Genomic DNA, 13,957 nt, shown 5'->3' with positions numbered 1-13,957 from the left:
GTCACCCCCCTGCCCCGAGCCTCTGGGCTCGTGGATGGGGGCGGGGTCTTGTCCCGGCGCCCGCACTTCTCTGTCGTGGGGGGGCTCGGTTCCCTCGCGATCTTACCTTTGTAGGTGGTCTGGAGGCATCGGGGGTTTTGCCCCCCCCCCACGCCCTCAGCCCCACAAGCTGTTTGGAGTCGGAGGTGCTGAGCACCACATCTGCACTCAGGCAGGGGGAGGGGAGCCGAGCACACATTTCTTTATCATCATTTTGAAGACTGGGCTGGGCCGAGATATTTTTCATTGAGCCTTTTTCTAACCTGCTCGGAGACCATCATGGCTTCTAGCAGTTGGCCACTGAACCTAGGGAGGAGAATTCTTGCAGCAGCCTGCCTGCCTCTGCGCCCAGCCTGAAGGGGCATGTGACATTCCCAATACTAGTAGAAAGTGCACTGTTCTCCGCACTTAGCTGCCGTCCCCGTGTCACTGGTTTTTGTGGAGAAAGAGTGCTCTTTCCACCTTGTCCCCTAGATGTAGTTTGAGGAGAATGTAGAAATCCCAATCTTGGATCTTCCAAGCATGCACACAAGTTCGGGGGAGGGGGACAGGTTTGGTTACCTAATCTGCTTTACCCCAGGTGGAGTGTTGATAGGTATCTGAGCTTCCAGTTAACACTTCATCTAGTTTAGGGAGGGAGGAAGAATGTAAGATTTAATTAATTATTGCCACCACCTGATAGTCTTATGATGAGAGGCAAGTCTTATTTCCCTGTCCACCAAATATAGAGGGGAAAGGTTTGAGGTCTTGCCCACCTCCATTATTACCCCATCAGTCTGGGATGAAGTAAGGAGATGAATTTCATCATCCAAAGCACGTGTGCTGCTGCTCTCCCCTACCCCTGCATGACTTCAGGAAGAAAAGGGAGTAACAAAAAAATTGGTGCCAAGTTTTCCCTGTAGTAAAATACATGGAGGTCTTCAGTGGACTGATGCTTGAATTTTCCATTTCCCAGTCTCTTCTGAAGGAATGGAAGGGGGGAGCTCAGTGCTCATCCTCGCTTTTAGGAATCCACTCTTCATGAAATGTCCACAAGGGTTTGTATCCATTTAGCTAAACTTTGTTTAAAATCTGACAAGCTGCTGCAACATTCATGGGTAAGCATTTTCTTATTTGAGATTGTTGACCGCATATATAATACAACACACACATTTTCTCTAAATGTTTCCAAAATTAGTATATTTCAGTGGGGTTGGATTTTATTTGTACAGTTTGCAGCTCCTTCTCTTCCAAGAGAAGAAAAAACAACTTCTTTTCTGGCATCTGCCACCTATGAAGTCTCTTACATCAGTCCTGTCATACAGTAGCATGATTCTGAAAACATAATACATGTCTAGATGAGAAATTCCATGGAACAATTAAAGTCAGAAAGTATTCTTTAAAACATAGTGTATCAGAATCTCTGACGGTATCTTTATTGTATTGACACCATCACTCTATTTGTAAGTTCTGCTTTGGAAACATTCTTTTTGGTATCTACATCTCTAAGGGGTGCATCTTAGTTGAGATCCTCTTAATGATGCTAGGGAATGGTAAAGTACTATAAATAGGTTGTCTTTGGAGTGTGTTAATTCATTATAAGCAACTGAGGGTAAATAGACTGATTTTTTGGTATATATGATTACTTAAGATTGAAATTTAGCTAATAATGTTTTTACCTGAGAGAGACTTTTTAACCCATTTTATTTTAAGTCTCTGCCAAACAGGTTGGTTTGGCACTTCAGTCTTAGCTTGACCCTCAGTATATTCTTGTACCTGTACCCATTGTTTGTAGAGGTGACTCTATGGAGGGACTGTGACATGAATAGGTGAGCCTTTCAAAAAAACGGTTCCATGCTAAGCTATTGCAGAACAAGGTTGATTGATGTCAGGAGATAATTTTTTGACCTCCTTTAGAAACACCTGTTGCTGTTGTCTTTTATGCCACAGAAGACTATTACATTTCTTGGATGGATATTTGACTTGAATAAAATTGTTTTGAAGACCCGGCTACTGTCTGGGAAGGACTGTCCGATGTCATGAGTCATGTATATCTTGAGGGTAGTACTGGGGCCTGGAATTAGGAAAAACTAGAAGGAAAACTTCAGAAAAATAGAATTTTAAATAGTATTTGACACGTTCCCTTAATTTATGCTTTAAAAAAAAATATATATATATAGCAGTGAAGTCACAAAAAAGGAACCATCATAAAATGGCATTCAGTACACTTCTGCTTGTGCATGTGCAGTAGTGCTTAATTTTTATATCCATATGTGAACGTTACTTTAGTATGTTAGAGTAATTAAATTAGTCAAAATGCAGTTTAAGGGGGAAAAGATCAGGGAAGGAAAATTTTCTTACCTGGAATTTTAAAGTAGCTTGAAAGGAAAATGTCCTTCCCATTTTACGGATGAGAAAACTGAAGCACTAAAATGATGCAATTTATCCAAGGTCACATTGCAGTTCTAGGCGAGAGCTGGGATATAACTTGGGTCTTCCAGTTCCTTGGTCTTTTGTCCTATTCACTGCATCATTTTGATTTTCATAAGATGCTAAATGGAAAAATACTTGAGGTGGGAATCAAGGAACATGCAAAATACTAATGGTAGCTTAATAAACTTTTTAACAGTATTTTTGTCTTAAAGAATTATAGTGTAGATTGGGTCACAAAAGATGGCTGCCAGATATGGAAAATGTTCAGAGGAGGAGGAATACTGAAAGAGAACTTGTCTTGACCTGTTTTGAGACAAATCTATACTTGAAAGAGTGGGAAGCCTTGTGATCACATGTACGTCTGTTTGAATGGACATACTACATAGACGAATCAGTAGGTGTGAAATTAGTTGTGTGAATGATCTATGGAGAGATTGACAGGTTGTGATTTAGGTGTCACTTTTCTGAATCTCCTCAAAGCTCACCAATAAAGTATGTTGGAAACACAGCTAGGCAACAGATTCAGGCATAATGCCTGGGTACCATGTGAACTAGAATATTTATTGGCTACTACTACTGAGGGCGAAAAAAACCTGAGAGAAGCTGGAGTCCTTGAGCTTGCAGAAGATATTGAAACCAATGAGACAATACCTAGATGGACATCATTTTGAAATTGCTGTGGATTGCCCAAGAATTTGCCGATAATAACATGAAACTTCTGGCCTTTGTTGCTACATTAAGCTTGGTCACAAGTCATATGAACTGCCATTTTTGTGCCTGGATTCTGTTGGTGCTGTAATTGGTACCAAATGGAGTAAATAGGTATTGATAGTAAATGAACTTTTTAACACTAGCTCTGATACCTTTAGGTCAAGATAAAACCATGTTGGCAGGACACTATGCATGACAGTGTAGAGTCTTTAGGGAATCTGTCCTTTGGCTATAGAGGACTTCTGGAGTTAGGGTAATTGCTATACTAATCTGTTAGCTTTCACTTGTATTATACCAACCGAAATATTTGACTCTTCTCTTTTAAAGAGAAAATCAGGCTGCAGAAACAAATGTGCAGTTGTAGGATTTAGAGTATTCTATGCACCTTTTACTTATAAAATGACTATTTAATGATAAATGTACTCAAGGGTCTTGAGTTTCAGTTCATTAAGAAGTGGCTTCTGGCTGTCAACATATACAATCTAGCAAATCTATTGTGTTCCATAGTTGTGGATTTGTTCAAAGGCGTTTGGACTTCACTACTTTCAGCTAAGGCTTGTCAGTCAGTTTCTCCATATCTCTTTCATAGCAGAATAGTTGACACCAGTCAGATTTCTTTGCTTAAAAACATGTTCTTATTGCATAAGCCTCTAGGCTTATTTCCATAAAGAACAAGTTAATAAATCAGATATAACCTGCCTCCTAAAATAAGTAGCATTTAGAGTTCTAGTACTGTGCAGCTCATCCTAATACTTAAAAGGTTTTCTTGTTTATAAGAAAAAACAAATATTATGTTTGCTCTTTAAAATCAAAATATTTTTTAAAGAAAAATTAATCCTCCTAAAATGAAGACATATTTAATTATGTTGCTGTCTAAAAAGTATATGAATATATAATCTCGTAAAATAATTTAAATTGTGTTGTAAATTGGCTCTCTGCAAATTTTAATGAATTAAATGTTTTCCTTTTTAAAAATCCTGAAGAATTGGGAAGTAGACAAATACACTGAGTATATATTACATTAAGCATTTATATTTACAGTTCAGTGATTACTAGTATTTGCACTGTTTACTGTGCAAGTACCTTCATAACTTGTTGTGTAGAAAACCTTTTGCCTTAATTATTTTTGTATCCTTTTAGTTAGCAGATACAAAGAGAGTATTATCTCTGTGCATTGGCTGGTTTAGGGTTGAGAGAATGATTGGGAATTGAAGAAAGAAAAGTTGGTTTTCTTCTCAGTAAATAAAAAGCAGGCAAGAGTGGACAAGATAGTTTAAAAATTTGAAGGAAAAGAAGCCTCATTTTCAAAGACATTTAGGTGCCTAAAAATGAAGTAATTGCTTCATGGAATTTTTCAAAAGTGCCTATATAGGTTAGACACCTTATTTCCATTGAAGTCAATGAGACTTAGACAGCTAACCTGTTTGGGCACGTATGTAAATCTTGCTAGGTACCTAAATATCTTTTGAAAATCTGGCCTTTGGTGACGAGACAGTCCTTTGATGTACAAAAATATAATGTTTCCTTTGCTTAATAATCATTTATGTGATTTATTAAAATGTTTATGAAAATGTCTATATAACTAGCATATTTGATAGTTGTTGTATTTAATTAAAACAATTTAAAATGCTTTAATTGTGCATTTTCAATGACAATTTATTTCCCCTCTGACTACAGTTTGACATTACTAAAATAAGAAATGCATGTTTCACCATTTTTCTTGATGTAATAAAATGTAAACATTAAGATTTTAAAAACACTGTAAGTAAGGCTATGTAACTGTCTACATTAGTGCATCCTTGTAGTTGGCAACAAATATCAGATTTGGCGTAAAGGCTATATTTAGATGGAAATCAACATATTTGGATAGATAAGCCAATGAGCAAACTGTTTTAGGAAAATAACTGAAGTACAAATGCAAAATGAGATGAAAGTACTTGGTTTTAATCAAGGTTTCCTGTTTGCTGAGTTGAATCAATCCATGCTAATTTCTTGTATCCAGTTAACAGTGAAGAAAATACTTTATGCACCCATCCATAACCTTTTCTGCCTACAATCAACAATACTGAACAAGTAACATGCTGTGGGCAACTGTATGCTTTGTTTTCCCTGACAGTCTCGGATTTAAGTTTTTAATTTTCTGTGTCTGTGAGCGACACTGGAGAGTTGTGTGACCAGCATGTTACTCTTGAGCCACAGGTCGGGGACCAAAGCTTTAGGCAGATATGGAGAAAAGCAGCAACCATCTGCTGTATACAAGGCTTTATAAGTGACATCAAAATGGCCTTGTTAAAGAAAAGCCTGTTTCTGGCTATTAAAGAACCCTTCCCAAGGCTTTTCCCTTTCCAAAACTTATCAAGCAAGAAATGTAGCATATACAATTAGGTCCAGAATGTTCAGTGGTATTACCTAAAATTAAAAGCCCTGTACCTAGGGAGTAAGTTGGGTCACTTTACTTCCTAGAGTGGTTGACCAGAAAAATATGCTGCTGAGAATATCACCAGAGACCTTTCAATAATTCTTATAATTTGTTGTGCAAATCGGAATACCCGTTTGAGAAGTAGGGGGGGTGGGACTAGCGTAAGTTTATTGAAATAATTTGTAAACCTGTAATTAAGTCGTTTGTAAAGTTGAGAAACTTATTAAAAGATGATGTTTTCATGGTATATGAAATCTGAAATATGTTTCTACCTATGGGGACTTGTACCTTCTTTAATTTTCCCTGAGCCTGAGGAAGGGTACATGAGCCCAAAAGCTTGCAAAGAAAGATTTTTTTTCTGTTTGTGATTTCTTTGGTGGTCTAATAAGGTATCAATTCTAAGTCACGAATTTTAGGGTTTTGCATTTCTTTTTTGTCTCAGACCAACACAGCTACCAAATACATCCCTGAAATATGAAATCTGAGACATTTAAGCGTTAAAGTTCATTCTGTAATTGAAATTTTCATTTGCACGTGATATTACCTTCAATTTCTATGATTAGACTCAAATCTTAGTTTAACTTTTGGTAATTTAGTTTTTCTATAACAAAAGATCCTTACTTAAAAAGCCACCCTATCCCAGAGTATGAAAATGGACAGACTGGTAGACTGGTGGATTAAAATCAGACATGGATGGGCCACTTAACCAGGAAGAGGTGTTGAAGGCCTGCAACACAATCAAAACTTCCATCAGTAGAGAATTACCTTCCCCCTAGATTTCAGTGTTTAATCCAGTTAATTTGTGGCAATGAAGATATGGGGCTTTATTAATGCCTTTTTTGAAGGCACTGTTGAGCTGCTGAAATTTAGGGGAACAGAACAGGTCAAGGTGTATTGCTTGCCTTTCTGTAATTCATAACATCTTAATACCTGTTAATGTTAATTAGGGAGTTTGTCCCTAATTTGTCTTCCTTTTGTAGTAGTACTTTGTCATAATTTTTTGCAATATTATGTATCCTACATCAAAATGGGTCTAGAGGAGGTATATTAATACCATTTCTGGATGTTGTGAAGAAACAAATAGATGCTACAAGTAGTTCTGTTGCCTCTCAATTGTACTTTTTATGAGAACTCTAATTTTTCCTCTTCTCTCTCCCTTTCCACCTTGGACTTTGGAAAGCTTTTAACAGTTTTCTCATGAAGTAGAGAGAATATTTCTTAACTCTGGCTAAGCAGGGTCAATCACAATTCCTAATGGAGCCATCTTGTTTCACTTGTCAGACAGCTGGCTTTAAATAGATGATTCTTGCAGTTTCCCCTTTCCATAAGGGCCCATCATATCAGCTGGCCCTCCTCCAAGAATTATAGTCTTTTAGAAAATGGAAGGCCTAAAATATTTAAAATAAATCCTGTAACATTTCATGGGTATAGTTTTAGCTAAGCTCACAAGTTATTCCCCTCAGTTACCTTCAGTAAAATATAACTTGTTACCTAACTAAAGAAATCCAACAGAAAGCAGGGTATAGTCAATACACTTTGTAGACTAACTGAATCAAAGTTCAAACTTCTGCCATCAAAAACTTCCTTATTCTAAAAGCCTGCGTAAAATGGTAAATTTTACAATGTTAGGCATGTTAACAAATCTCCTGTTTCAAACCAAAAAGGAAGGAGATGGTCAGCTTTCAGGGCTGAATGGTCCATTTACTTACCCCCTAATCTTTCAATTTTTGGTAACCTTTTTGAAAAGGAACTTCCAAGTTTTTAACCTTTTTATTGCCTGATTAAGTTCTTTGTGAAACAGAGTTTATAGCACAAGGGTTTATGCTGCTGTAATGTTTGCTGGGATGGACTTCTAGTCAGGACAGCTCTTGAATTAGAGTTTAGCCTATATCATCTGTTGGTTTCTTAAGGCTGTTCACACTGAGACAAACTTGAAACAGGCAGCTTTTACAAACTCTTAATGTATCTGAGCCCTGACAGAGCTGCTTGATCTGTGGCTTTGATTTAGAGTATAAAAATGGTGCGCTGTTAAAATGTGTTGGAGAGATGTACATGTATACAACTTTTCCTTATGTAAGTAAGGTCCACTTGGGCAGATTAGTAAGTAAAGAATAACAAACATAGTTTGGAAGCCAAAATTATAATACTAACAAGTCCATTTCCCCTAACTCCCTTTCTGATATTGAGAAAGGAAATATGAGGTTTTTCTTGAAGTGGAGTTCAGAGGTGATAAATAAGACTGCAAAAGAAGCACACTCATTAGAGAAGAAGCATGGAATTTCCTTTGTTCCCAGGAAGGGGGATTTACTTTAATTCAACCTGTAATATGAAGTAGTAGATGGCTTTCTTGCTTGTCTAGAATTACTGGTGATATAGGCAAGTTTCAGCAGAAAAGAATAGAAAATAGACCCAAGTAAAACTAAATTTTAAATAATTTGTGCTTTTAGTTTGTTAATTATGAGGTCTGTTTTTGATATTTGGATTCCTGGGTTGACTTACTCAAATAAGAGTCTTTTTTTCCCCTGGATAAGCTATTTCTACTTCATCCTGCACTGAGATCATAATACTGACATTCTTAAATTTGTATCTCTATATCCATGATTTACCTAAGCATAAAATTATTTCTTTGGAAATAATGTTAGAAATTAAGACATACTTGCAGGATATTGGACGTTGGGGATGTAAGGGCTGGGCATGGCAGGGAATGTTTATTAAATAATGAGAAAAATGGGGCATGTATGTTAATCTGGAAATTGAATACATGTAATGTCTAACAAACCTAGCTAAGGCATATCTCAGGCACTAGGGTTTAGTGGTCTGCTTCATTTAATGGTTTTCTTGTGTGTAAGTGTAGTGTAATCTGCATGTGTACATTTAACTCTCATGAAACACTGATAAACTCCTACTAGGAATTTTGAGAGCAGAGAAGACAGCACTTGAAACTAACTATATTGGTGAATCCCTTGTTAGTAATTGAAAAGATTTACTTGTAAATAAAACTTCCTAAGTCTGCTTATTAGTGAATCAAATTCCTGGGATAAGTCCTAGCTGCGGTCCTGGTTTTTTTCATTTGAGTACTTTCTGAAGTGTTGTCTAGGTTGTATAGCTTGCTTCTGAGCTGTTCAAAGGAATTTCATAGCATAGTATGTTGTTTTGCAGTAAGAGGAGTTGTTCTTTTTTTCCCCTGGTATCCTTATTTAACCCCCACAAAATCTGGGTTGCAAGCATACCTATGTTCTGAGCTATTGCCTCTTAAGAGTGTCAGTTTAAAAAAGAAAACTTTGCATATTTCCTGCTCAAGGTTGCACTTCCACAGGCCAAACGCTCTTATTCAAGTCATGGCTGTAACCTTAACTTTGGTCCAGTGAAGTTTGCAGTGTTCTTGAAATTAAATATTGCTTCATTTTAAGTTTTGTAGTTTGGTATAAGGAAATCGTTTTCATTGTGTATCTACAGAAGTTAGTTCTCAAGGGTGCCCTTTGGCATTTAGTGAGGTGTGAGGAAAGGGCTGTACTTTGATTGATTAATGTGCTTCCTTGGGGGCAGAGGAGGATGAGTGGTTTTGGGGACAGTCATGGCCCCCCTTTGAGGCTAGGAACAGACGGTCAAAAAGCCTGAGGCTGAATCAATTTGGTCTTTCCTGCACAAACTAATCTAAGATGCACAGATTAAATTGGAACAGAAGTGGACAGACATTTACCTTTGATTCATGGAATTCAGCCACATGCGTGCAGTGGCTGAGGCTAGAAGCCAGGGTGTGCTACAACACGGCTCTCTGGCTGTGTGTTTACTTCCTCTTCCTACTGTCCCTTATGTCTCTTGGGATTTGCAGTCCACAGTCACAGCAACACTCTGTAGGATTGCTCATCACTTCTTTTTGCTTCCAGGTGCCTCTGGGATTTATAGTCCACAGTTGCAGCCAGCAGTAAGTTTGAACAGGGGAAGGGGTGTTTAACCACCCTCCCTGGCCCCAGATCTCAGCTGGTGTTTGGGGAAGCATTCCTCCACCCCTTGTAGACGGGTGCATCCCCAGCTAGGCTTGCCCCCCCACCCCCTTGTCAGCCTGTCCTTACTGCTCCAGGAAGGGAATGGAGGGGCGGGGTCAGCACTGCTCTCTTGAGCAGACAGCACAGTGCAGTCCAGGGCTGGAAAGCATGCTGGGGGACTGATTTAACTTGAACCAGGAAGGGGTCTGGGACAGGAGTTTCATAAAAAGGTTTGACCCAAATCAGTTAAGTCTGGTACTACGTTCAACCATGTTTATCTTAAACCAGTTTGTCATTTTGAAACTGGTTTATTTGCACTGAACTTCTATTCTGTTACAGGTTTAGACCAGTTTCTGATCACTTAAACTGGTTTATGTGTAACTTCTGTCACTAGCCTGAGAGAGAGCTATGCTATGGTTTGGTAGGGACAATAAGGGGGATACAGACACCCCTGTGCATGAGGCAGGGGATTGGGAATGGGAATTCATGGGAAGGGAATATGTTGGGCATGGGGAGGAGGAAATAAGTGATGGTTGGAGTGGTGTGGGGGGGGGGGGGGGGGGGGTGTATTGATCAAAGGTGGTGTGGATTGCTTTCAAATTTTGGGGGGGAGGTTGCAGGGATTTTTAGGAGGATTTTTTTTTTTTTTGTGCCTTGTGATGTAAGCTGCTCAGGGCCTTTTTGGGAAGGGAGGCATATATATCTGATGGTTTGGTTTTGTTCGGTTTTTTTTTTGGTTTTTTTTTTTTAAACCATAACATTAAATGCCTTCATCCTAATGCAAGCTTTGGGTACCTAATTCAATATATATATTTTTTTGATGGAATCTGGCTGGGACATGCATATGTAAATAAAATAGTTAAGAGCATGATGGAAATTGATTTATCTTATACAGACTTCTTAACCAACTCTTGCCTTCTGAATATATTCCCTAAAATATTTGAAATTTTGTTTTTTGAATAAAAGCATGAAAAAATGCAAAGTCTAGGACTGTGATTTGCTTAACTTTTAATATGGAATGGATGGAGAAATGCTCCTGTAATGTATTTGCATTGGTTGGGGTGGGGTATGTGTAGACACTGATGTATATTTTTAGAAATGACTGGTGATTTGGGGCCTATCTTGAGGTACTTTGAAGGAGCCTGTTTTTTCCCCTTCCAAAGGGTAGATGCTCCAAATACCAGGCCTCTAACTTGTTGAACACCTGTAATCTCTATAGTCACATCTCAGAATTTAGCCTGGAGTGTGTTGTTAATTGCTTAGATTATTAAAGCAAAGAAAGTATATAAATGTTTCATGTTGCAATATGATTCATTAGGAATCCGCAATACTTCTGTGCTTGAACTTCAGATTTTTGGGGCATGTCTGCTTTGAAAGTGGTTCTCCTTATATGCCCAGTGACAAAGTATAAATTGCATGTTGTGCATGCATCCTTAAAGTGAATCCATAGTTGAGTCTCCATTAAAATATGCTCTCCCGCCCTGTCACTGTACAGTGACGTGAGAGAGGGCACGAGGTGTCTGAAAACTTGTCCAGCAGCTCTCCTAACCATACAGTTAGTCCAGTAAGATATCACAGAGGAGCTTTGCCACTTGGCAGGGTACAGTCTGGCTTTCTTGTCTGCTGAGGCAGATACTGCATTATGGTTTAGTATAACTGGCTTATTGTATGAATGCAGCTTAAACTCTGAATTTTCTGGTCCTGTAATGTGACCAACATTATTGAGAGGTAATGTGTGCTTAAAATCATATGCCTGCAACCTCATTTACTAATCACCTTAGTAAATATTAGGATAATAGGATCGTACGTTTAGAAGGCACCTCACAACATCACCTAGTCCAACCCCCTGCTTCAGGTAGGATCATCACCGACTAAACCATCCCAGACAACTGTGTCTAACCTGCTCTTGAAAATTTATAAGGATGGAGGTTCCACAGTTTCTCTAGGTAGCCTGTTCCAATGCTTGACCTTATAGTCAGAAAGTTCCTTCTAAATCACCAGCTTGAATTTCCTCTAGTACAGTTTAAGGCCACTGCTCCTAATCCTGTTCCTTACAGCCACAGAGAAAATCTCTTCTCCATCCTCTCTCTGTAATGTCCCTTCAGGTATTTGAAAAGTGTAATTTAATCTGTCTCAGTCTTCTCTTTTCCATCCTAAATAACCCTAGTTATCTTTTATTACAATTTCCTTTCTTGACTTTATTGTGGGATTGAGTGGGTAGGGGTGGGAAGGATGCATGTAGGAGTAAAGGCCTACACTTAAGCATGTCTTAAATTGTGATGAAGTGGAGTTACTTCAGTGAGCAGTTTGAGCAGAATCTCTTGCTAGGCTCATTATGTGGTCTAATGAAGGAAGCAAGGGAACTCTCTTCTCTCTTTTTGCAACTACACAGTATTGGAAAGAAAACTAAGTAAGTTCATCAGCTTCTTGGTGTGGTTTAGGGCCAGCCAGCTCCCTTTCCCAAAACCAGTATCAGGTTTTTGTTTTGTTTTTTTTGTCTCCAGCATCTGGTTTCTTTCCAGCTAAAACTAGATTATTGAAGGTAACTGCTTGCATGTAGTGGCTGGTAAAAATATTTTAGTTTTTGGGATCTACAAAGTGAGGCTCCTTGTGAGTGTCCTTAAACGTTTTACAGCTCCTGGAGGTTGTGGTGGCCTAAATGTTCCTCGTATTTTGTGTGCATCAAAGTTCAGTAATTGTTCTTGAAGTGTTGCAAATCCAAGATTTGGAGGGAGGTGTGGTGGGGGAATTGTGGTTATACAGTGATTAGGATAATTGTCTCTTCCATTTGCTTTGGCATTCTTCCTCTACTTGGCCTACGCAGTAAAGTCCCCAAAGTCTGTGCCTCCCCTGTCTACCTGTGTGCACAAACACCTCTTGCTGCCTTAAGAACTATAATAAGCAACTATAGAGCATCTTAGATAGTCTGCAGGAGGTGGATATTGAAAGTAGAAAAAAAAGAGGCCCTCTTTCACAGTGATATATCTTATTCTTTATGTCTTGAGATATGTCTTGGGGCTAGAAACTTAAATCTTTATTAAAGGAAAACCAAGTCCTCAGAAGTTACAGTTCTCATTTGTCAGTGTACCATTCTGATGTTACTAAATTGATTAAGCTAACTTAATTATAATTAAATGCTGCTCATTTTGCACTACTTTTACTGAACTAATCTACTTAAGCTGGTTCCTTTCTTTCTTGTTCTGAAATTACACAATCAAGTAGTGGACTAGGCCAAAAAGGTTCAGTCCCAACAAAAATGTTGCTGGCATTGTTATGCTGGCAAAGGGTGTGACTTCTTCCTAACCGACAACTGAAATAGCTGTGTTGGCAAAAGTCCGTGTTGTAGATGCAATTATAGTAGCAAAATGTCTTGTTACCAGTATGGCTTATTCTGCATGGGAAACAGGTTTCAGCTATGCCAGCAAAGATCTCCTACTGATCTAAGTTGTAGCTCTGTGCGGGGTTTGCTGGTAAAGCTATATTTTGCATAGACAAGTTCTGTATTTATGGTGCTATTTAACTCCTAAGTCCTTGTCTCATTTCATCATCTTTGGAATAAGCTATCCTGAGTCCCAGGTTTAATTTTTAAGTTTGGAAGCTGATATTCCTTAATATGTGGACTTTGGAGGGCAGCTGAAATTAGACTTAAAATGTTACCTTATGTAAAATCTTAATTTGCCTCAAAATAAAGTTAAGTGGCAGGTGCCATCCCATAACTGCTTATCTTCATTTATCAATACTGTTTTTAGAGCAGAAATGATATTGATGGTAATGCTTTGGTACCGGCAAACATTCATGTTATTTGAACTGATTTAAACAAGAACTGGGTAACTTAAATCATGGCTAGGCTTTGAAAGAGTTTAAAACTAGCTACTTCAGGACTACAGCATCCTCTTCTTAGCTGGGGCTGTTAACATCGCTTTCCCCTTCTCTGGATAGCAGCCCAGAGAGGTGGAGGGCAAGGGCCCAGTGCATGCACCACTATGGCCACCTGAGCTGAAGGATAGAAGGGCCCAGCCAGTCTGCAGTCTCTAAAGCCCACAGGCTACCATGCAATTGACAGAAGTGTTGCGGGGTGCAGAGGGGGTTTTAGTATTTTTATTTAATTCTTTAATGTGCTGGGGAGAGGGAGGGAAGGGGAGACTAATTGTGCTGTGGCTGTCCCCAAAACCCCCTCAGAGCGGGATGTATGGACTTGGGAGGGAGCTCCCCTGGGTGAGGGGCAGGAGAGTGGGAGTGGGTGAGGATGGGAGAGAACATGAGAAAAATACATTTTTTTTTTTTTTCCCTTTCCCTTTAATGGGGTGCGTGGGGTAAAGAACATTGGAAGATAAAGTTATGCTGGGCAGGAGATGGTGCTCTCTCCTCTGTGACAGACTGGGAGCAGGAA

At 38.8% G+C, this 13,957-nt stretch overlaps 1 protein-coding gene across 1 annotated transcript in view; it reads left to right on the top strand.

The window, feature by feature from the left end:
* LOC102384887 (ankyrin repeat and KH domain-containing protein 1) overlaps positions 1-13,957 on the top strand; it is a 173,262-nt gene that overhangs the window by 684 nt on the left and 158,621 nt on the right.

This window comes from Alligator sinensis, unplaced genomic scaffold (assembly GCF_000455745.1).
Source record: "Alligator sinensis unplaced genomic scaffold, ASM45574v1 scaffold14_1, whole genome shotgun sequence".
NCBI classification, from domain to species: Eukaryota; Metazoa; Chordata; order Crocodylia; family Alligatoridae; genus Alligator; species Alligator sinensis.
This window is presented reverse-complemented; position numbering and strand designations above follow the sequence as displayed.